Source organism: Rhipicephalus microplus, chromosome 3 (assembly GCF_043290135.1).
Source record: "Rhipicephalus microplus isolate Deutch F79 chromosome 3, USDA_Rmic, whole genome shotgun sequence".
Classification (NCBI taxonomy): domain Eukaryota; kingdom Metazoa; phylum Arthropoda; class Arachnida; order Ixodida; family Ixodidae; genus Rhipicephalus; species Rhipicephalus microplus.
In genome coordinates, this window is record NC_134702.1 from 166,825,943 (window position 1) to 166,851,328 (window position 25,386).

The 25,386-nt window shown below is 48.0% G+C and overlaps 1 protein-coding gene across 1 annotated transcript in view; it reads left to right on the forward strand.

Annotated features, from left to right (window-relative positions):
* Positions 1-24,824, forward strand: part of LOC119183526 (uncharacterized) — a 59,783-nt gene extending 34,959 nt beyond the window's left edge. Inside the window, exon 3 of the mRNA XM_075888145.1 lies at positions 24,433-24,824. The gene's annotated coding sequence lies outside the window, so the exon portion shown is untranslated. The remainder of the gene's footprint in view (positions 1-24,432) is intronic.
* Positions 24,825-25,386: the final 562 nt, after the last annotated feature.

Below are 25,386 nucleotides of genomic sequence, written 5' to 3' on the forward strand. Positions count from 1 at the left end.
CATGAATCATGGGCTTCTGTTTTGTTCAGTTGAAGAGCCTTTTATTTCATTCTTGTAAACCTTTTGCTTTGTCACAATCTTTCATTGATGAGTGATAAAATTTGGGTGTTTTTACGGTGAGCGAAAGAATGTGAGCGATATGTACATCGGCATACAATTTTGCGCACATGCATTTTGCATATGCGCTTCGAGTGTGCACGGCGCCCGGAAAAATTGATCATTGAAGCCGGATGGACATCATGACCACCTAAGGAGTTTCACTCCTAAAAAAAAAAAGCGCGGCAGTATTATACACCAGTGTCGGTGTATAGACGCTATTCGTGCACCACGTTTTATTCCGATGAGTGCTTCTGGTGCGGAGGGACACCAACACTTATACACACCTCACATACAACTGCCGCTGACGTCCAGGTTTGGCAAACTTGACCGTTGCCATATTGGTCGTGGGAGGCGCGACTCTCGGATCTGGCCTTGGAATGCAAAATGGCAACCCTGACCTTGCCCGGCGAGCCGCTATGTTAAGTGAAGCTCTGGAGAAGGGCGCCACAAACTTTAGTGCATAATAGGAAGCATACTAATAAGCGTTTAACATCTCTCTTTTGCCGGTTACGTACATTTGCTGACGTCGCGACACCAGAGGCGTTCTTAGATGAAAATCATGCAATCACTACGTGTCGCAGATGAACACTCGTTAGCGTCTATGCCGTTTTCAAGTTAATAGCAACTTACTAATTACTCAATAAATCGTATTTCAGAATATCTGAACTCATCTTCGCAGACAGGCAGTACGCTGGAGTTGCTCAGAAAGCGTATCTTTCCGTCCCCATTCTGCGCGTTATATTGGTGAAGACAAGCAGTCACTAGCAAAAAAGAAACTATCAAAGACGGTTTAAAATTGAACATTTCGGCCATTCAAGCCCTATATTTGTATGGTTCTACCAACGGAACCACAAACTTTTTTAAATCGTAATATCTGGAGTTGGCGTCTCAAAACAACATGAGACGCCATATGGGGAGGGTTGCTTTTAAAACTGCGACCACCATGAGATCTTTAACGTGGCCCTACATCTATAAGTATACGGGCCTCAAGCATTTTCGCCTCCATCAAAAATGCGGCCGCCGTGGTCGGGACAATGTCTGGTGACCTGCGGGTCGCCGGTTTAGCACCATAACCGCTAAGCCATCGCGGAGAATACAAATATTTCTTGTTATAGTCTCTTCGCAGTTGTATTTCTGAATAATAAATGAGAGTACGCCTATATATTTTCAATAATGTTTTTTGCTGTGTCTCAAGGAACAGTTCATAGGGGCGTAATACATGCAACTTGTTCTCACACTCGGTCGTACATTGTCATACATTGTCACCGTATTCAATAACATCATCTTGAGCCTTAAAATTCGTCATTGAGCAAACTTTTTTCTTCCGTTTTTTTAATTTGTGTTCTTGCAACAATTTTCCTTCAGTCTTTTCTATGACTAATGCTGTTGTGCTGTTGTCAGTACGTTCTTTGAGGCACTTGTGCTGAAACATGAACAGGTAAAAAATTTTATTTCATGATATGCACATTTAGGAGAGGCGCATGAAAGGCGTTCTGTGAGGAGAAGTCTGTCTTCGTTGTCGCGTATCCTTAGCTGGTCGCAACAGCCCCGTGCTTCAATGTAGGCGAGTGTCTAGCCGTTCCTGGCAAAAGCTGGAAGGCAAGCTTCAACTTCCCAGAATATTATGTGCATGCGTGGACAAATCGAAGTTTGGCGTGCAGTTTCTTTTTTTTTTTTCCTAGCGTCTGATGCTTTAGGTCATGCTACCTAATAGCATTTCTGGAACGTGGATTCAAGCACCATCGCGAAGCGTTTTTCACCAGATGCAGACGATTCTCATCGCGCCAGCGTTGTAACCGGGAATACTCACGATTATCGACTGAATTCGCCTCTTTTGCGTGCTGATTCTTGGAAAAACAAACTTTCCCCAAGCGATAGAAATTTCCGGAGGCCTCCACTACGGCGTCTCTCATAATCGTATTGTAGTTTTGGGATGCTAAATCACACATGTCAATCGATTTTGTCGCTCAAAAAGCAAAACTTGGGCTGGTGGCACAAGACTTGTTAATTTAATTGCGAAGTAAACGTTTACTTCAAAATATGTGTGGGGAAGAGAACTACAGCCATTATGGCACCTTTCTAGATTTTCCATTGTTACACTTGTCGTACGTCTTTGAACTTTCCTGAACCCGATCACTGTTCAGAACGTATTGCACCGCTTGAATATGACAAAGCCATGGCAGCATGTGATCATTTTATACCCTAATGTTCAATTATATTCCGCAGTTCTCCGCTGAGCAGAATGCTAATTTGTGAGATGAAGTTGCACACAACTGTTGCAGGTGCCTTGCCACAATCATCACACGCAAACGCAATAAATAATCGGATTTCGCGCTTGTGTTTCAATGATCCCTATTCTTGTCGCCGTGCATTCGCGTTAACATTTGTTACCGATCCTGCGGTGAGATATACGCGATGGAACAATGCAATGCGTAAAAATTAACCACTTAGACTGAGCTTAACCTTATAAGTTAGCCAGCCTCCTACCCGACAACTACTCCCTATACACTTCCCAGGTTGCTCCCGCTTCTCTGTTACGCCTTGTGCAACATCACTCGCTGGGCAGTCGTTGTTCAAGGAGTCTCGCTACTTGTCAGCGATCTCTGCCTTCAATTTCGAGGGAGGCAATCTTGTACGAGTTTCTTTCTGTTGTGCTTGTGCGATGTAATGTGATGAACTGATTTCGTAATTGCTTGTTTGGTTATTCGCAACGGTAGTTCGAGACTGAACAATGATGTCCTGTGTCCAGGGGCGTCGGAATTATAACTGCCTACACTTACCAGGTCCTAATCCTTTGAAAAAATATTTTCTCGATTCAACGTAAGTATTATACTTATAAACACCATAGCTTTCAGGCCGCAGAATAGTTTCCGCGAAATAGTACTTTGAAGTATTTGAAGTCGGATCTGTCTGCAGCTGCGCCTGACAAGTAACACAGAAATCCGTTGCGTTGGCTTTGACATGACGTACACGGCCAACTGTAGACACCCATAAATAAACGACAGCTGTCCCGAGGGCTCACGCTGTCGAATGCTCGTATGCTGGGCTTCATGCAGCCGCGAGAGCTATGCAGTCGGCGTGCAACGTGTAAAAAACGGGATCGCTGGTACGCAATTTGCGCGCTTGGCAGTGAAATGACGGTTTCGGTTGGTAACAACTTTATTGGTAGTTCTGCATAGCTTTCGCCGACCGGGCCTTTGGTCTCCCACGTTTGGTGACAGTATCAATAGTTTGCTCTCTTGAGTACTGATTTGAAGAGCTCAAGGGGAACTGCAGGATAATTCGAAAACGGGCTCTGTTCAACTACCTCCTTTCTGTATTGTTCGGGCTGTGTCAACATTTGCCCAGGCTCGCTGATATATACACCCTAGATATGTGCAGGAGAATGTTACTGTTGCATTCTTTCGTAAGGCATAAACATTTCTTATAAACAATTATTTTATGTTCTCCGAAATGTGTATAGAAGTATTTTCATTAAAAATGTGAATGCCACTCCGAGTCAAACATTTTAAACATCAAAATAATACACGTGGCTTCACTATCCAACTACAATAATTAGCCAATTTCGACGAGGCGATCACCTAAATGGTCAATCTTCTTTTTTGCCAAGGCATGTCCCTCGTAGTGGTGAATGAACTCGAACTTCGATGTGTATGTCTCCAGGTTTTATCGAGATACATCAGCAGGCATGCAACGCTGGCTTCTTTGGTGACGGCTTTCTTCAACTTCTTGAAAGTGTCACAAGAAGGCCTACTTGCTGTTTGAAAAGTCGATATATACTGTTGGCCCTCAGTTTTTGGAAAAAGGGTTTTATCGTCAGAATATGTGTTTTTTCATTTTACTCGTGAATATTTTTTGCCGGAATAAGGAGGTATAGGGGAGACCCACGCCGAGGAAGGCGCTGCGGAGCGTGGCGCTGTCAGTCAATGTGGGGAGAAAAAATGCATGGTTACATGAGTGTTGGCCCCTCCGCTGTCCCATTCAACCTGCTTGAAAACGCGTCGCTTTGCTCGCACGCTGCACGCGTTCTGCCTGTGTTTTTGAGAGTCTCGCGTCACGCACGGTTATGATGTATACGCTCTGTCCGCAATTAATAGGATGCCGCAATTGAGGATTTTTTTTTTCGTGGCAGCAATTTGGTATAAGGGCAGCGAAGCAAGTTGTAGCAGACGACGCCATCCTCGTCAGAGCGAAGTGCGTTTCGCAAGTGAAAGACGACGCTGTTTATGACGTTAGAGGTGACTAAAACTTTCTGTACGTTCATAATTATATACCTGTTTTATTTGGTTTACTCTGTGTACTATGCACTATGTTTACTCCTAGATGTATGGGTAAGGCCGCTTCTCGTGCTTTAGGTTAAGCGGTTCTTGCGCTGTGACTGCTATTAGTTGGGATACCTTAATTTAATAGCACCCACCCAAGTTATCGTGCGGTATATACACAGCACTTCAAAAATAAATAGTCTATTTGGGGCTTGTTCCTGACCCACAACGAAAATTGACATCTATCTCGCGTGTCCTTCCTTGCATTATCACCGTTCTCATCGCCGATACTTTGAGTTCACCAACAGCGTGCGTACCATCATGATGAGCGCCCAGCTTTCAGAGAAACTTTTTTGTGTGTGTCGAATCTGCAGGGGAAGAGCACATTGCTATAAAGGCATTTTATCTTGGTCACGTATCAAAAATGCACCGTGTTGTTCGGGCAGCCCCTGCACACTCAGTAACAACTAGTTCACTGTATCTGCTAACGGACGTGCAACAACGGCTAATCCATTTTTTTTTTCAACAGTTGTCCTGGTCGTGTCCACTCAAGCGGGAGGGAGCGTCGCATCTCCAGCGGCAAATGTAATTGCATCGCTGGCGTCTCTAGCGATTGCTCGCATTGAGGCGCTCACTGCAGAGGCGGCCGCATACTCTGCACAACTTTCTGATGCTAACTGGACAGACACCTGTTCGAAGGCTGCAAACCAGATGAGCTCTAAGAGTGCTTGGCGACTCTTTAGAAGCCTTCTCGATCCCTCCACCACCAGGAGAGAAACGCAACGCCAGCTCCACCGTGCTCTGCATGCCTTTCAGGGCACTACGGATGAACTCGCGCGAAAACTTTGTGACCACTACATCTGCCGCACAATTGATCCCGCAGGCCCAGCATATACGTATTCCGGCGCCCCTAACACCGACCTCGACGCCCCATACACGCTTTCCGATTTACGATTTGCACTCACGAAAATGCGACGGGGCACGGCCCCTGGACGCGACGGAATCACAGTATCGCTCCTGGCAGATCTTCCCGACCAAGCACACCTCTCGCTACTCCACCTTATAAATTCAATATGGGACGGCTCTCCGCTTCCAACGGAATGGACCACATCGGTCGTGACATTCATAACCAAATCGGCAAAGTCCGTTAGTATTGAGGCACTGAGACCCATCTCACTTACGTCTTGTGCAGGCAAACTCATGGAAACCATGGTTCGCGAACGCCTTTCCGCCTACTTGGAGGCAAGGAGGACCTTTGCCGACACCATGTTTGGCTTTCGCCCGCATCTGTCGGTGCAGGACGTCCTGCTCCAGCTTCAACACGATATCATAGAGCCGACTACTATGCGCCATAAGGATAAAGCCGTGCTCGCTCTCGATCTCCGCGGGGCGTTCGACAGCGTCAAACACAGCACTATACTCACTAACCTGTCTACCATATACTGCGGGCAAAAGACGTTCAACTACATTCGCGCCTTTCTATCACATCGCACCGCCTTCATTCGCCTTAATTCTACCGAACACGGCCCGTACTTATTAGGCATGCAGGGTACACCTCAAGGGGCAGTCCTGTCTCCTCTGCTTTTTAACCTGGCGATGATGAACCTTCCCTCTCTTCTAAGCGATGTCGAGGAAATACAACACGCTCTATATGCGGATGCTATCACAATCTGGACCAACACCGGCTCCTTAGCCCAAATCGAAGAACGCCTGCAAAAGGCTGCCCTTCTGGTGGACACCTACGCTGGTTCATGCGGCCTGGAGTGTTCTCCAGCTAAATCGGCTCTTTTTTCAGTCTCTCCGCTACCGCCGCCTCAAATTTTTCTTCCGTCCGGGCCCGTCCCGTCAGTGCAAAATATTCGGGTTCTTGGCCTTCACCTCACATCGTCCTTGGATCCAAAGGGCACAATAGCAGGCCTCAGACGCACCAGCGAACAGGTTAGCCGCATGATATGGCAAGTTTCTGCCTAGCGCGACGGCCTCCGCGGGTCTCAGTCCCTCCGATTGGCCCACGCGTTTGTGACCAGTTGCGTCCTCTACGCCTTGCCTTACCTTCGCCTGCGTCGTCGACACGAGCACCAGCTCGACGTCCTCCTTCGTTCAGTATACAAACGCGCTCTGGACCTACCTATTGCAACTTCCAACAGCCGATTCGCGGCTCTGGGGGTACACAACACCTTCGCAGAGATGCGCGAAGCTCATCGCGTAAACCAAATCAATCGACTGTCGCAGACGCCTTCAGGGCGCCGTCTTCTACACAGACTTGGCCTTAACACGATATCTGACCAAAACCCTCTGCAGCTGATACCAGAGCTCTGGCGTCAAAAGCTATGGGTGGAACCTCTACCCCGTAACATGAACCCCGACCTCCATCCTGGCCGTAGACTAGCACGCGCCGCGGCCTTTCATACGCGACACTCCGATCGTCCTGGTGTTTTCTACGTGGACGTCTCGGGTCACTTCACGACTGCCGTGATTACAGAAGGCAAACACGTCGATGGCCGCTCCTTTCGAGCAGACACAGTAACGCACGCTGAAGAGGTTGCCATAGCTTTGGCCGCCTCTCACCCTGCCTCACGCACCATCCTGACGGACTCGCGCTCGGCCTGTTCTCAGTACTTTTAGGGTTCCATTGCCCCGCTGGCATCTAGCCTGCTACTACTACAGGCAGCCTCTTGGCGCTTTAACCCTCATCCCATTCGTATAGTCTGGACCCCAGGCCACTCGAGCCTGCCCGGCAACGAGGCGGCAAATGCCGCTGCCCGCGCTTCTCCTGTCCGGGCCGTTGCCCCTCCATGTTCCGTGACGGAATCTGACTACACGAACCTGACGCGCTTTCGCGAAATTTTGGCTTATTACCGGGCTTCGCGCCGCCTCTACCCGGACCCCGCACGCGGTTTGGAGAAAGCGGACGAACGACTGCTACGCCGCCTGCAGACGAACACCTTTAACAGTCCGGTGGTCGCCAGGCACTTTTTGCCGGAAATCAGTGGCACCTGCTCGACCTGTCATGTCCTCGCCGGCACATATCACGTCGTAGCATCGTGCTCAGTTAATCCCGTCCCTTTCTCATCCCCTTTTCTTATCTCAACTGGAGAGGCTTGGGAGGAGCACCTGCTCGGCTCCGCAATGCTCCTTGGTGGAGCGCGCACGGGCAGCTCCCAGCTCCACTGGCGTCCCGCAATATTGTCTTGCCACTCTAGCACGCCGATGGGCCACGTCGGCACTCCCTAGGAGACTTTTTCTGAAATAAATGTTTTTTACTACCACCACCTACCTAGCGATTCTAAATCGTTTAAAAGCGAGTCATAGACATCGAGGAAAACAAGTTCTCTTCATCTTGCATTGCTGGGTCGTCTTGAGCAATACCTTGTGGCACAGCCTGCTCCACAGAATTATGTGCTGATCCGGCTGCCCTCACAGAATGACGCTTCCACCTAAGCAAAATAAAGTTTTGGCAGAGATTAGATCGTGCCGTTCACAACAACGTTCATACGTTGGAGTTTTTTTATGCAGATATTGTACCGTGTTCATCATTGAGCATATCTGTAGTGCGGCAGATAATAATAGTTTTTTTTATCTGAGAGCTGGGTGCTCATCATGAAGGTGCGCATGCTGTTCGTGAACTCAAAGTACCCGCGATGAGAACGGTGAGAATGCAAGGAAGGACACGCGAGATAGATGCAAATTTTCGTTGGGAGTCAGAAAGAAGCCCCAAATAGACGATTTATTTTTGAAGTGCTGTGTATATACCCCACGATACCTTGGGTGGGTGCTAGTAAATTAAGGTATCCCAACTAATAGCAGCGTCAGCGCAAGAACCGCTTAACCTAAAGCACGAGAAGCGGCCTGACCCATGCATACAGTAACAAACATAGTGCATCGTACACACAGCAAACCAAATAAAACAGGTATATAATTATGAACGTACAGAAATTTGTATCCACCTCTAACTCCACGTCGTAAACAGGGTCGTCTTTCACTTGCGAAACGCACTTCGCTCTGACGAGGACGGCGTCGTCTGCTACAACTTCCTTCGTATCGGATACATGGCTTAGCAGACGCTGCCCTTTTACCAAATTGCTGCCACGATAAAAATCCTCTATGGCGGCGATCCTATTGAACGTGGAGAGAAGCGCGCGACGCGAACCCTTTAAAAACACGTGCAGAACGCGTGCAGCGTGCTAGCAAAGCGACGCGTTTTCAAGGCAGGTTGAAGGGGACAGCGGAAGGGTCAACACTCGAGTAACCAGTTTTCTCTTCGCATTGACTGACAGCGCCAGGCTGTGCAGCGCCTCTCTCGGCGTGGGCCTCCCCTATAAGACGTATACCCCTGTCACACGGGCACTTAAAAGTCTTTTAAGTAAGCGGTCTTTTTCTGAAAAGGAGTTCCTGACAGCAGACACACGGCACAGAGCGAACTCATTTTCAGAAGCGGTCTTTTTCGTAAACGGCGTTCGTCGATCTCTTTTACGGCTCCGAATGAGTAGCCTCGAAACCAGTGGGCACCAGCAATTTTCGAGTGGTGGAAAAAAAAGAGCGAATGCTTATTTTTCCGTCATCAAAACTCTTTGTAAAAACAAATTTCATATCCTGCAGAAGGTGTAATGAACACTTTTAATGGTTATTTCGTTTTCTAGTCTCGTAAGCAGCTACAACGCGTCGGCAATATCACGTGGTGACGCTCGGTCTTGCGCTGCTTTATCCTCTCCTTGGCGGCTTTTGCAGCGTCTGCCTCGCTTTCCAGAGCGAGAAGGCAGGCCATGAGGCTTGCGATCCTCGCTTTTTCTCCCGTACGGTCGCCCATAACGTGTCGAGAGCAGTCGAGAGCAGCGAAAAACAAATACGGTAAATAAAAGCACAGTGGTGCCAGACGGAGTTGTGCACGTCGCTAGTTATGGGAATGCTTCCTTATCTAGTGCAAAAACATTCACATCGGTGTTTCTTCATCTCTTATTCTTAAACTTATTTGAAGAAACGAGCAGTGCAACAAGTCTTTAATTTGTACATCGTGATACATCGTTTAATTTTCATTGCTTCTCTTTTAACTGCTAGCGCCACGCTTTCACTAGCGTCTTCGAACGAAAACACTAAAAGGAGATCGTTGCTGCCGTGTGTCTGCGCCACAAACACCTCTTTGTTAAAAGTCTTTCAACTTCGTAAAAGACCGCTTACTTAAAAGACTTTTTGCGTGCCCGTGTGACACAGGTAGTAGTTAAGCTTGAAGCCGTGTATGCGACACTCGCAGCGTCGTGTGTACCGCGAGCATCTTATTTGCGGTGCGCACATCAAGTCGTGAGGTAAACACTCACTGCAAATTGTGCAGCAGATGAAGGGTGAATTGTGCAGCAGATGAAGTGCGCCTTACATATTATATGCTTCTACAGATATTCGGTGGTAATGCCATACTTTCGTGGTGCCCTGCACCAAGATAGTGATGACTAGCGCATAGAGTAACAGTTTACAGAGTTCCTATAGCCGATCATTGCGCGTGTAGCTATCAGTCGGCTTCAGCTGCAGGCTTGCATTACTTTCAAGCCAGTGGATCTGAACGTTGGCGAACTGCGGCTCCCGCATGGTAGTCGCATACTTGGGAAGGAGCCTCCGCTTAGCTATAGCGATGGCAAAGGGCCTATCATTGCGCTGAGTGTATTGCCGGTATGTTGTACGAGCTGCCGCGGGGATTGATATACGCGACGTCAAGTACATCTACTCAAGTGGCCCATTGTTCAGTCGTCCAAGAGAAGTACAAGTAGCGGTGTCTTTTATAGGGAATGCATCCGAGTTACTTAACGCTGCTTAGTATGCAAGTCAGTTCCTGTAATAGAGTTACAGCAACACGATCTTGGAATATTGGCTGTTTCTGTTTTTTTTTTCTCTCGCAAATGTAGGCTCCATATATGCTTACGGATGTGCAGTGATAAGATGTGGAGTGGGCAGTCCGTGCTACGCTGAAGTGTGTGAGCTCGGGTGTTTCTTACTTCTTATCTTATCGCCGTGTGAATTGCCACTCGTGAGCGAGCAAGTGACGTCGAGTTACGTGACGCTGACAAGCTAACCTGAAGTGCCATTTGAACCTGCACTGATAAGCGCACGTCATCTTACCGCCGTCTATGCTTCGCGCTGTTCGTCTTCAACTCGAGTAGGGAAAGTACTTTACACTACGTTATAGACTAACGTCGTAAGTCTGCATGTGTTCCTGCTTATGAGAGCAGATTAATCGGTATGGACGGTGAAAATTACCGTGGTCGAAGGTTATAGGGAAGACGTTGCAGCCAGCTCACCGCAGTTTGTACAGTTAGCGTCGAAACCTTGGTATCTTTGTCTTGCTAGCATAAAAACAGTTCCATGAACTGAACAGATGAAATAGGGAGGAGATATCAGTTATTAAATAGTGGCACTATACAACGATTCGAGAAACATATTTGGACTGACAATCTGCTCTTAAAAATATATACTGCCGTTCACGCGACCTTCGTAGATTTGCAGAATAAACAACAGCACGAAAATACACTCTAAAAAAAAGGGAGCGAGAATGGAGAAACGGGCTCCGTTCCTCCTTCGGCGCAGCGACTTCCTCCCTTTCGGGCGCTTTACCCGTCGCGCCCTCTCGCGGCAAGGACCAAAGGAGCAACGTTCCTCCTTCAGCGTTCAAGTTTCTCCTCAATCACGGGGGTCTTGCTCGCGCGCATGCGCACGCCAAGCCTATAGCCGGCCGCGGCCAGTCGCGAGCGATTGCTTTTACCTAAGATTGATGCGTAAAAAAGCATCACACTTATTTTTTCAATAGTGTAGGAAACCTGATACCACTCTACAGTCCATGCGTGAAAGTACGATCATATACAATCGATAGAGTTATACGTGTCACTACCACCATATGGATGTTCTTTGCAGTTTACCCCCATTCGAATACGGCCGCCGTGGCCGGAAGTCGAACCTGCGTCCATCAGCATAGTCACACGACCCCCCATAAGGCTATGCTACCACGGCAGGTGAAAGCACAAAGGGAAACAGGCTGCGAAGTTTCACCGAGCGTTTATTCGCCAGACTAGATTACAACCATCAGAAACTTTTTAAACATCATCATAACTAAACTTTTGTGAAAAGTGAACCAATGACTTCTGTAGGTTAAACCAAATTCTCAATCGCATTCGTTTTGAATTGCCCATGCCAGCACTGAGAAGTAGGAAGGAATTATGCACGCGAGCAGTATGTCTTTCTCATCCATGATTCTCCTTTGTCGTGAGAAACTCAACACAAAATGCACTTCTAGTAGCAGCTGTGCACAGCAAGTAAGTACTAACGCTCACTCACCTTTGTGAAAAGAGTATTCCGAATCCAGAGTAATAACCACCACAGCCACAGCGCTAACAACAAAATTGTGCCACGCACTATGATTGCAAGTTGACACGCGAGGCGAATCGCGAGAGGCATCTGAAGCAGAAAAGTATGCAGGCACAACATTCTATAAAGTTATAGTAAACTTGCGCACTGCAGCGATAGTTCCTCCACTCAAGTATGAGAGCTGCCGCGGCGCCAACAGCCACTGTCATGGCTCACGAAAAAATACCGTCGGATGCGTGGTCATCGCTTATTTATCTCGCAAGACCCGCGTTGTAACGTACGTATACACTGCTAGGACGGTCGTTACCGCATCAAAAACATTGTCATTGAAGGGCTAGTGGTGTACTATATCCATGGCTAACGGTCACACTTGTGGTACGCACGTAAAAATAATATAAGCAAACGTTAAGACGAAACAACTAAACGAGGTCGACGTGACCACAGAACACCTACCACGACGGAGACGAAGTTTGGTCTGCATGCTGCGCCCTCTCCAAGTAACAAGAAGAAAAAAAAGACCTCCGTAATGGCTCACGCGTGGCAAGTGTTTGCACTCTCAGGGGCTTCAAGAAAAAAAAAAAGTAACTGTGGCAGTGGTCGACAGATGGCGCAGCGTTCGAAAGGCCGTGGGCATTCTAAGCACGGCTTGGGGCATCCGCCTTCGTGAAAACCTGATAAGCTCTAGTAATTATTCCGTTCATTATTGTGCAACCATTTATTAACTAAGGTTTGCCTAACCATCAGATACAATATATTTACGTGTGCGCATGTTGCGGTATTGATAAAAAACGTAAAAAAAGTGTAGGAAAACCTTCTTGTAACCTGTGCCACTCAGGTCAGTTGAAATTCATCGCTATATAAGCTGGCGCGCTTTCATAGTAGAGTGTGAGTAAACACGTCGAGGTCCCCCTAACCTCGACGTGTGATTCACCGTGCAGGGATTAATGGTTTCAGGTTGCAGTCATGTGAAGTGCGTGTTTTGGCATACGCCGACGATATTGCCTTTTTTGCAGTTGATAGAGAGAGTGTCGCTTCGTTATTAAAAATCACTCAAAGGTTTTGTGACACGAGTGGAAGTTTAATGAACAAAGAAAAAAGCATTGGTTTATGGCATGGTAATTGGGACCTTACGCCCAGTTCTTTTGGAAATATTCAGTGGCTCACGACGCCTAGTCGTTACCTTGGGGTACCATTGGACAGGTATCAAGACAGTGAAGCATTTTGGCTTGAAAAGGCTGAAGAATTGCGCGCGACCGCCGAAGGATGGGGCGGTCATGGCTTATCAATTTTCTCTCGGTCAGCTGTATGCAACGTTTTTCTGGCTGCTAAAATTATGTACCTTTTGCAAGTACTTAGTTGTAAGCGTAAAACCATTCACAAAGTCCACAGGATATTCGCCACGTTCATCTGGAGCTCTACGTGGGAGAGAACATCTAGAACGAACTTGTTTCGGCGAGTTAAGCAAGGAGGGCTGTCTCTGTGCCATCTGTTTCTTAACCAAGTAATATCACGTTTCCTGCTCATTAGAGACCAGAGATACTCTTTTTTACGTTCTTTATTTCAAACAACGCTGTTACACCACATGCCTGACTTCTTTGTATCTTCAGACAGGCGAGAACGACACACCTTGTCACCGTTCTTGCGCGAAGTTGTGTTCTCATATCGTTTCTTAAGGGCGAGGTTTTCGATAGATTACCTAACTAATGTAAAAAGAAAGCGCCTTATGAAAGACCTAATACAGAATGTTTTTCCTGTGCCCCTGTACCGTTCAAGGTATGAAAAATCATATGGTCATGACGTACTAAAGCGAGTGAAAAACATGTGTATACCACCCAATGTGAAAACCTTCTTTTTTAAACTTCATACGGGAACCTTGCCAGTAAAAACGTGGCTTGAAGAGAGAGGGATGTATGTACCATGGGGAAGCAGCTGTCTCCTGTGTAACAAACCTGAGACCATTGAACATGTGTTTATTGATTGTAAGAACGCTATTTTCTTTTGGGACATTTTACAGAGAACTTTAAAAAAAAGGTTTACCTCTTACTTCATATGGGATTCGTTTTTTGCCTTGTGATAGTTCTGTGCAACATTTGGATGTTATATTTGTACTTGGTCTTCATTCGGTTTGGCGTAGTATGCTATCGTACAGACACTGTGATGTGAGAGTTCTATCCGTTAATGAGTGTTTCGTGGAAGCTGTTATAAAAGTGCGAGATGTGTATAAGACTACCGACTGTAATGAAGATGTAATATCTTTGTTTGACGCGTTGTCACGCATGAAACACGTGTAATAGTGATTGTCATATTAGCTTGACCTGTAGTCAAGAAGGCAATAAAGAAAAAAAAAAGTAAACACGTCGAGGTGTGAGCCGTTGGTTTGAATGGTTGATTGTGCTCTTGTTGCGTACTTGTTAGCGTATACGCTAGTGTACTTGTTGCGTACTATTTGTGTACTATGTGACCATGTGTGCATGTGTAGCTATATGGATTGCATCAGCACATAATAGGCTTTCGGTGTCCGTAAGTGGTCTTGAATGGGGTGATGCGTAAACAATCCGCAAGGGAGCCGTGATAGTGGGTAATAACAACAAACGTCGTGGCATTCAACTTTTTTTAAATTTTGTTCAGTCCCTCCAGATGGCGCCACCTACCACCACCTACTTCATTGCTATGACGCTCTCACACCTCCAGCGATTTAGATATCGTTGAACATCTGTCTATCAAAGCTGCACTACGGATTCGGAATGGTTTCGCTGCGATCGAGTGTACGGTTTGGAGGCACATGTCGTGACCTGCGGACCCGTAAGCGCATGGATAACGTCGCTACACTATGTGAATCTGCGAGAAATAAATACAGCAAGCCTAGCATGCACTCTTCAGGTGAGGGCTCTGCAGAAACCGTGTCTTTCGGAGTGAACGTGGCTTCGCTGACCGAACGAAACGTACTTGCTCCATCGTTCTCTTTCGCGATCTGTTCACTGCCACAGGTTCGTCTGCTTGTTTTTATAATCATTTCGTTCAATATCAAGCTCAGCGGGACCGTTTTTTGTAACTTTCAGTGCCGTGTACTCCTTACCAGTCGAGAATCGTTGCATTTGCTAAGCCTACTCGCTTCGCCGGGGGGCAGCCATGTTGATTTTCATAAGGAGGAACGTGTTTCTCCGTGGATGAGGGAGAAACGTTTCTCTATTTGAAGACGAACATTGGAGACATCGCCGTTCCTCCCAAAATGGAGAGTACGTCACTCCATTTTTTTTAAGAGTGTAGTAAGGAAGAGACGCAGGACAAAGCGCTGACTTTAGTCTGCTTCTTCTGTCTCTTCATCGTTTTCGAGCATTTTTTTTATTATTTATCCCTATATATAGCCAACTAATACATGTTCCTACTGCAACGATATAGCTAACTTGGAACATAAGCTCTGGCGGTGCCCTGCGTTACGCTGTGAAGAAGTCATCACGCCGTCCAAATGGGAGGGTGCGATTGCAAGCTCCGGACTTCAACAACAGCTATGGACAGTCTACCGGGCCTGCGATGCAACAGAGAGACTTGGTCTTTCTGTTCCGACGTGGGAGCGGCCCTTAACGTGCTAAAGCATGCTTTGAAGGACCAAATAAAGTTCATCCGTCCATCCATCCATGAATGCTTACTAATAAACTCAAGTTCGCACGCGTCTTAACTTTGTAGATTTGTATAGAGAAGGAGATTTATATAGTAGAATTTTAAATTTCTCTTATTTTATTCTTACCTACGTTTCATGGCCGCTTCGTCGTGGCGCCGCGCCGCCAGTCGTTTTCGGTCAGTCGCACGTGCTTCACGTAAACAACGGTGAGTGATTTGTCGACCAGCTACTCCGACAACGATATCTATGATTTGGCCTGGGTGCGAGACGCCGAGTTCGCAAATCCAGCTTTCTTCGTTGACTTGCTGCGATAATGTCTATTGCGGTGGGGCATCCAGATGCTGGTCGACGACAACCATGATATCGAAGTGAAATATCTTAAGATCACGACTTCGGTGCGTGGATCGAGGGCGTTGATAGTGCATACCATGCAAACGAGAAACGTTCCTTCTGGAGCGCCTCAAAATTGTGACAATACTCCTGGAAATATATCAAAGGCAGCATACGTTGATTTTATATCTACTCTCATATATAAGTAAATTCGCCAACTCGTGGCAATCAGTGCCAGTTGTAAAGCTACCCGTTCAACGTAACGTATCTCCGAGTGACGAAGCGAATACAAAGCCGCGTCGTCGCCCCTGGTTCATACAACGGCCAGCTCCAACCGGACCACCGTCGCGCGTGTTCGAGCGCAACGCCTCCGAACGTGATCTGCTACGCGCGATGGCGTGGACTGCTACACGATACGGTGCCGCGCGGACCCGTCGGCCCGAGTCTCGCCGATCGATATTCACTTCGTCTGCGTGGCCTCAGTTAGGTAAAGTGAGAAGGATGGAAGCAGTCACCTTTCACATTTAAGTGCGTTTTTATCGCGTTCTTCACCCTACTTCTACAACAGCAAGTATTGATTTGTAGTGTCGTTCATGCGGCCACCATTGTGTTGTCAGAACATGGAGTGAACAAAGAGCCCACAAGTATTTTGGAAGAACTTCTTGCTGTATGAGTTCGTGAATATATGTGATGAGAACCTTTACGCATTTGCTTCAACTTTTTGAAGGCAACAGACTTGCACGGGCAATTTTTAGCTTACTGTGCTATGGTGACTGTAAAATCCGACATTGATTGCTCTCTCTTCTGACTTTCTTCATCTTTAAAACACTCCTACTCCTTTCTCCTGTGTAATGTGGCGTATTAGTCCTTCTATATACACTGGTTAGCACCCCTTGTTATGCCAGCGAGTCCTCGTCAAACGACCGTGCCTCTGAAAAAGGCAATCTGGGTCAAGGCCAGCCCGCAGTCTGCCTGGCGCGATCACCTCGACGGCGTGAACACGCGCGGCGCTCCTCGGGCCCACGTGCAGTGAGTCAGTTGCGCACGTGACAGCGAGCCGGCGTCCTCGTGTCAGGTGGTCTGACGCATGGCGCGGCGGCCCCCATTGGCGGAATCTGCCCGGACGACCCGCGGCGCTTCTGATTGGACACTTTGGTTGGACCCGGTGCAAATAAAAGAAGCCCTGCGGCGTGTCGCGATCGGCAGTCCTAGAGAGAGGAGTCCCCATGTCGGATAGCCGACATGTGTGTGAGTCAGCGGTCTTAGGCGAAAGACTGACCTATGTGTTAGAGAGAAGAGCTCGGCTCTTCGAGTCTCTGTCGGCCCCAGTGCCGAAATTGTAACGCCTCTGTAAATATGCTGTACATAAACCCTGTTTAACTCACCGTCGTCTCGTCCGCTCGTCTTATCAGCTCTGCGCAGAAGCAGTCGCGAGCTGATAAACATACGCTACCAAACGGCTGGTGACCTTCCCGGCGGAGTTGAAAGCAGTGGCGCCTCCGGGGCCGTGTTGGCGTCGCCGTTTCTCAACAGTGGAGGTCAGCGGCGGGATAGGCCCGGCGCTACTCAACAGTGGTTGGCAGCTGCGGGATCGGCCGGCGTCAGCGACATCGATGCGGTGAGTGCCTGATGTTTTCCCCTCAGTTCACCAGACTACTCTAGCTCAGGTTGTAGTAGTTTAGAGAAGGGCTGTGTGAAGCATTAAAGTAAGCTTTGATCGTTTCAAGCCAAGTCGAAGCGCTTTGAAACCAAAGTTAATGCAGAGGGGGTAAACACGGCAGTGTTAAAATTGCTTGCGCGTCTTGCTAGTAGGCTTATAGTGGGTACGGCAAGTAGATTCTTAACAGGGGCAAACAGCAAGAGGCTAGTGTGAACGATGGAGAACCTTAAAGTGAAGGAACTCATCGAAATTTGTGAGGAACTCGGCATTACTTTGGGCCGTGCGAAACGAAAGCAAGCGATCCTTGAGATCATGAAGGATGAGGGAGTGTCGGCTGAGGAAGTCGATGAGGCCTGGGTGGATATCAAAGCACGCCGTGAGGAGGCTGAAAGGCGAGAAGTAGAAGCTCGCGAACGTGAGGAGGCTGAAAGGCGCGAAGCTCGCGAACGTGAAGAAAGGCGCGAAGCTCGCGAACGTGAAGAAAGGCGCGAAGCTCGCGAACGTGAAGAGGCTGAAAGGCGAGAAGCTCGCGAACGTGAAGAAGCTGAAAGGCGCGAACGTCGCGAGCGCGAGGAGGCCGAGAGACAGGAGCGCCTTGAGATGAAACGACTAGAATTGGCAATCCTACAGTGTTCGCAGGCGCCTAGCGCAGCTTCTCCGACGATTCAGGTCAGCAGTATTAGAATTCGGGATCAACTGCCACCGTTCGTAGTAGGCGAGGACATGGCGAAGTATCTCGTCAAGTTTGAACACGTCTGTGAGCGAAATGCTTTGGAGCGGTCTCTTTGGGCGCAGAACCTGCTAGCTCTTCTTCCCGGCGAAGTGTCCGACGCATTAACTTGCTTGTCTAGGGAAGCGTTTGAGAGCTATGACGAGGTTAAGGAAGTGCTCTTGAGACGTTATAAGTTGTCACCCGAGGCTTTCAGGCAAAGGTTCCGGTATGCTGAAAAGGGGAATGAGTCACACGTTGACTTCGCGTTTCGTCTTAAGGCCGATTTAATTGAATGGCTCAAGGGCGAAGGTGTTTATGACGACCGCGATAAAGTGGTGGAATGCGTTGCATTGGAGCAATTCTACCGCTGCATCGAGGATAATGTCAGGCTTTGGCTGCAGGACAGACTTGGTGAAGTACAGCTAAACAAGGCAGCAGAGTTAGCTGAGGAGTATTATACGCGCCGAAAGTTGCACAGCAGGGCAGTGCGCGTTGAAAAGGATGAGAGAAAAGGGGGCTTTTCAAAGAAACCTGATCAACGGAAAACCGCTCCGCACCGTAATTTCAGGAAGGACCCGTCTCTTACGAAGGACAGTGTAGGGGAAGGGCAAACAGAAGCGGAGAAATCGAGTGAGATTTCTACCACACAGGCATTTGAATCGGAAAACAAACGGAAGCCGCTAATCTGCTACAACTGTAAAAAGGAAGGGCACATCGCGAGAAACTGTCAGGAAAAGTTTGCCTTCGCAACGATCCGAGAATCAGAGAAAAACATTCGGTTGTTGGAGCCGTATCTCCAAGAAATTAGGGTGAATAAGAAAACGTGCCGAGCACTTAGAGACTCAGCGGCAACCATGGACGTTGTCCATCCTTCATTGGTGTCTCCGGATGACTTCACAGGAGAGTGCGCGTGGATCAGGCAGGTCGCCGAGGAGCAGAGTGTTCGCTTACCAATCGCCACCGTTGTCATTGAAGGCCCGTTCGGTAAGCTTCGCACCGAAGCGGCTGTGTCTGCCGCGCTGAACGATCGTTTTCCTTATCTCTTCTCCAACAACTCAGAGCAGCTTCTCAAAGAGCAGGGCAAATCGTTCTTCCCCAACTTAGCGTGCATGGCTCTCACGCGATCGCAAGCGCGGAAGCTATCGCGGCAGCTTGATCTGGTTCCATGCGGTGAACTCTCAAGTGACCTTGTCGGCGGGTCGACGGAACCCCAGAAAGGAAAGTTTCCGCATGAGTCATGGGAGCAGTCACGCGAGCGGCCCGTCGCCGACACGACCGGCGCGGTTTCCGGAGAAAGGGGAGACGACGTGGCGCCATTGAGTCAGAGCGAGAGGGTTGCAATGCTCTCGCCTGTAGCGGAAAGTTGGAGCGAGCTGCCGAGAGTTGATCGAGAGACGCTCATTGGAGAGCAACGTGAGGATTTCTCGATTGAAGCGCTAGTGGAAAGCCAAATTGAAGCGCGAGTGGAAAGCCAGAAAAACGCGGCAAAAGTGCTGTCGAAGGAGCACTACGAGAAATCGGGGAAGAAGCGCGCTTTTGAAGTTGATAATCAGGTAATGCGGCTGCAGCCACCCAAAAGGAACAAGCTTGAGGTTGATTGGGAAGGGCCCGCCACAGTATTATCGAAGCCTTGCGATACAACTTATGAGGTGCAAGTAGGAAGGCGGCAGAACAAAATTTACAACTTGATGAAACCCAATGTTCAACATCAAGCGGTCGTAAATCAGCTGTTGAAGGCTTCAGAGGAAGAGGGAGCAGAAAATTTGAGTTCTAGTGAGGTGATCGAAGGGGGATCGAAAGTAATTTGGGAGCAGATAAACCTAGAGCCTAGCTTAAGTGAAGGAGGACCTGAGAAAGAGGACCTGAGAAAGATTGGTTCCGAGTTTGAAGACGTGTTTTCGGACCGCCCCGGAAACATGAGGGTGATCGAACACGATATCGAGCTAAGCGGTGAGGAGTCAATCAGTAGCAAGCCGTATCGTTGTTCCCCTGTGCAACGTCGCAAGTGTGAGCCGCTCTTGGTGCCGCATAGGTATCGTCGCCTAAAAGTGGCCGGTTACTGAGGTGGAGCATGTTGCTCCACAGCGCAACTTTGACGTTCGCTAAAGAAAAAAAAAAGGGAAAGGTAAACGCTAATGCAGGTGCATTGAGCAGTGCGTTCCAGCTAGTAACTTCTCAACCTTTCGGTTTCTGGCTGGCGATTCGGGGCAAAATTTTGACCTCATCACGACCTGGGCTGAGCGCTCTCGTTCAGAGTGATCTCAAGGGGCCAACTTTATGTGGTATTCTAATTCGTTACGTTGTTGTACGTGGGAAAAAAAAATTGAGTTGTCATTTTAAGAGTCTTTTGTCCCACATGTGCCTCTTGATGTAGAGGGAACGAAATTCCGATAGACACGTAGATAGGTATATGTTGTTCTATACTTTGTCTGGTGCTCTGTTGGGTGACCGAAGGCACTTGCTTGTGTCGTGTGTTGTTTGTTGTCGAACCGTTCTTAGCAAGCTGCAGAACCATCGACAAGTGCTGAAACCGAAGATGGTCGGAAGAGACGAGCGAAGTTGGCCAGCAAGTTGTGGCGACAAGCCCATGGAGCTGGGATCCGTCGTCAAAATGGGATGTGTTCCCGGAACAGTCTGGAGCTGTAGTCTCCCCATGGCCCTGGAGGCGAACCTGGAGGGACCTGGCGAACGAGCGCACCTGCCATCCGAGCCCCGTGGAAGCAGCTCGTCTTTCCGGTGCATTGTCTGGCGGCGGGGGTGCTGTTATGCCAGCGAGTCCTCGTCAAACGACCGTGCCTCTGAAAAAGGCAATCTGGGTCAAGGCCAGCCCGCAGTCTGCCTGGCGCGATCACCTCGACGGCGTGAACACGCGCGGCGCTCCTCGGGCCCACGTGCAGTGAGTCAGTTGCGCACGTGACAGCGAGCCGGCGTCCTCGTGTCAGGTGGTCTGACGCATGGCGCAGCGGCCCCCATTGGCGGAATCTGCCCGGACGACCCGCGGCGCTTCTGATTGGACACTTTGGTTGGACCCGGTGCAAATAAAAGAAGCCCTGCGGCGTGTCGCGATCGGCAGTCCTAGAGAGAGGAGTCCCCATGTCGGATAGCCGACATGTGTGTGAGTCAGCGGTCTTAGGCGAAAGACTGACCTATGTGTTAGAGAGAAGAGCTCGGCTCTTCGAGTCTCTGTCGGCCCCAGTGCCGAAATTGTAACGCCTCTGTAAATATGCTGTACATAAACCCTGTTTAACTCACCGTCGTCTCGTCCGCTCGTCTTATCAGCTCTGCGCAGAAGCAGTCGCGAGCTGATAAACATACGCTACCAAACGGCTGGTGACCTTCCCGGCGGAGTTGAAAGCAGTGGCGCCTCCGGGGCCGTGTTGGCGTCGCCGTTTCTCAACAGTGGAGGTCAGCGGCGGGATAGGCCCGGCGCTACTCAACACCCTGCATTTCATTTCCTACCTTCGTTCCTTACGCATTTAGTGGGACGAATACAGGAGGGAACGGAAAAGGCGCAAACTATAAACTGGTTTTATTCACTGCTGAGTACGTCTGATCAGATTCTCAGAGATTCCAATCCCAGAAACAGTGAAAACGAGACTTATAGTGACACTATAGGAAAACTGATTTTTCTCGTATTAGTAAGTTACCAAAACCACCACGCTTATGGCGCTGAGGCGCTTGGTAAGCTAGAAAAGATCAAAGTGAACGTTCTGGGGCAATGCCCTTCTTGGATGATCTAGCGCCAACCGTGATCCCATCGTAGAATTTGACGGTGTCCAATGAACTTACATCGTTCATAATCGGAAAAAAATATTACTACGTTGAAATCTGAAAGGACAAGAGGCTTAACATAGCAAGGTTTGGGAAATTTATTTCGAATTGTTGCCAAAATATGAAAACAAAAATCATTTTGAAATTGCAGAAGTCTATCAAGCGGAGATGTTGGTGCGAAATTTGAAATCGAGACTTCGACCTTGATTCTCTCTGTCGTTGTTTGAGGTGTGCCCAAATAACGATGTTGGAGTTTTTTGAGTAAACTTTGTCAAATAAAGCGATTCATTTTTTTTCCAGCTTAGTGTCCCTTCTACTTGCAGTTTAAGCTCACGGGACTTCGGAGGCATTGGCACAAAAACTGGGGAAGAAATACGGAAACTGCCAACCCTGCGCATGGCTATGAACTCCATAAATAGCAATACCAGAATATATGCATTATTGAGCTGTTCCAAACCATGTTATTGTAAACTTTGAAGTAATAGGTTGAATATTAGCAGTGAAACAGAGTCCGAAGCATACCTTCTATAATTACGTGTCTGAGGGCGTGGTTAGTTCGCAACTGTCTATCGCAAACATAGACACGCTTTTGTGAATTCGGACATTCGTCTTTAGTAAGTGTCTTCAAAGCACGTTGTGTTCAGTCCTTGTCTCAACTATAGTATGATTTATTTTTTTTATTTATGTGAATACTTATTGACCAATCTCTTAATTTATTATTCGTACTCGGAGGACCCTACGGCAATGTGACAGAAAGATGTTTACGGGATACATAGCATGGTGTTCATGCATCTGTTTGCATTTGGCAACGTTAGTAACAGCAGCTAGATAAACAGATGGGATTTTGGTTAATAATCAGATGTTAATAAGGTCATCCTGATGATGTTCAGAAAACGGAGGCGTAACTTTGCAAGATAAAGCGTGCGTGCGCTTCCCAACCGCGTCTCGCGCGATGGTCTGGGTCGCGACTATATTTGGAAGTCTCCCACTTCTTGGCATAAGCGACTGCCCTTGAAGTCCAGACACTCGAATTCCCCCTGCTTGCGTACCGCGATGGCCTTGCAGAGTTCACGCGAGAAGATAAGCGCACGCCTTGCCGTCTTCCCTTTTCTTTCTTTTCCGCTTTTCTCGCGTTTCGCATGTTTCCAAAGCTGGACGACGCCCAATGCAAATGAGCGCCATTCTTTTGTTTTCTTGCTAGCAACCCAAGTGGTCGTCGACTCCTGAACTTCTCGTTTAAAACAATGGCACGCACGGGGTCATCGGCCGACCTTGTGGATCTCGTAGTCACGTGGTCCGCCGCGGTAGTGTAGTGATTACAGTACTCGGCTGCCGAGAAGAAGGTCGCGGTTTGTATCCCGGCTGTGACGGTTGCATTTCGAGGGAGGTGTGGTGCCAGAAGAGCGTCTACTGTGTTATATGGAAAATTTCCGCAGCTCTTCACAACCGTGTCGGTCACAATCATGTCGCGCTTTGCGGACGCTGAACCCCGTATATTATCACCCTAGTCGCGTGATTGGCGCGAAACGGAAGCCGACGCGATAACAGTGAATCAGATGGGATTAGTGTACGTAGCGTGTGTCATGCAAACAATACCACCCAGAATGCTGTGATAGTTTAGTGTCTTTATCGCTTCACAAGAATGGTGTCCCGTATGGTGTCTTGCTCATTCATTTACAAAGTGTACAAGTAGTACGTCTACAGTAGTTGCTTCTCATTGCACTCACACAACTGATGCGCTAATGTTCGCGCACGTTCCCACGTGCACACCGACATCTACGCCTGTACCTAGCTAGCCGACTTTCTCTTCTCGCAATAGCAAGGGTAAGGTAGCGGTAAGAGAAGCCACGCGTTTGTGGTTGAGCCTCTTGTCGGAGGACTGGTGCGCGGGGGGGTGGGGGGATCGTTTCCTGTGAGTGGGGTTTCACTCTGGGCAGGAAATGCCGGCACTGTCTGTGTCTCAGCATCTCGTTTTTCTTTCCTGTCCATTGGGTGTGAGTCGAATTCACAGCGCGTAATGAAGACAAAATGGGAGGTGTGAATTCGGCAATTTCAAATTATGCCGTTGTGCTTGAGTACTTATAAATATTTATATTTCTGAGCACTGTGTACATCCCAGCATTCGCGAATGTTCTTCCTTTTGTGTGTTTAGCACGACACATTCGCGCGCTGAACCGTATGCGTGCTGCGGCTCACCAACTGCATTGACTTTCGCCTAGATTGCTTTACAAGGATATGAATTCGATGCCTGACTCATTGTTTGAATGACTAATTCTTTATAACCGCACAGACAAAAAAAAACAATCGCAACAACGTGACGTCGTTGTCGTTTGCTTTCCGACATACATATAGTTGTTACATTTTTTATAATATATCACCTGCAACGATAGATACCGCACAGGTAACATTTCCAAAATAAATGTATTCTGGGGACTGAATTACCCTTGTAACCCGGGGTGCGCGATTACAGGGCTTCTGAATCAAGTTGCGTCAACTTAGTACCAATCGTAATAATTTTGCCTTTCTCGTGTATGTTCTTTAGAGTTGCTGTAAAACGGGCGGCGATGTGCTGTGTTCCCTCGGGAAGCATGAACAAAGAACTGAGATCGTCCTTTTCTTCTTATCTTTGACGCAGGATCTTCAAATGACCGGGCGGGCCATTTTTAGCCGAGGCCCTTGGTGCGCCAATGGACCAGGACCATCGTAGTCGGCCCTCACCGAAGCTCGAAGCCAAAGCTTTACTGAGACCCCATCGTTCATTGATCTGCTAATACTTTTTTTCCTACGGTGTAAATAACTATGCTTTACGTTAGGCGTGCTTTAAGAAATACGAGATTTTTTTTCGATATTTTTTCCCACATTCTATTTACCTAGGAATAACTGTGATGGTGATAGAAACATACTGGGCTCATCTCGTGTAGCCTCTGCGTATTTATAAGAACTCTCTTTTTCGCCCTTTTAGGAAATATCCACGTATACACCGGTGCATTCTGTACTTCCGGGCATTAAAGTAATATAAAAAAAGGACCGAGAGTACCGGCTCAATTTCTTTCGAGGCGCTCGCATTAAAAAAACAATAGCAGCGGCGCGTTAAAGTAGAGGTACGCAAACATTACTTCAACGTGACGTGCTTGCTGGGCCCATGATCGTATGTTTATTTCCTTGCGTGGAGTCGTGACTGTGTACCTGTGTGAAGAACGAAGTTGGCATTTGGCGACTTCGTTTGGAGTTTCACGGCGCAACGCAACAGCGAGAGACTACATTGGCCCAACGTGCCTTTTGGAAGTTTTCTCAGAACACCTGGAGCTTGTGGGATCGCTTACAAGTTAAACACTGCTTAAGGCGTACAAGTTCAGGTGATAACAACAACCCTACAGCTACTCTTTAGCGCCGACTATGGGCCACCTGCTGCTCATATGCTTCTCATATACAGGTTTCCCAGCTATCTCTAGTCAGGGTTTAAAAATATTCCGACACGCCCAAATGGAGGTTGCTGATTATTTCTTTGTTGAACAAAGGCAATGAATTCACACTTTTCTCTTTCATTCGTGGCGAGCGCGTCGTTCTGGCGGTCAAGATGTCTTAAGGT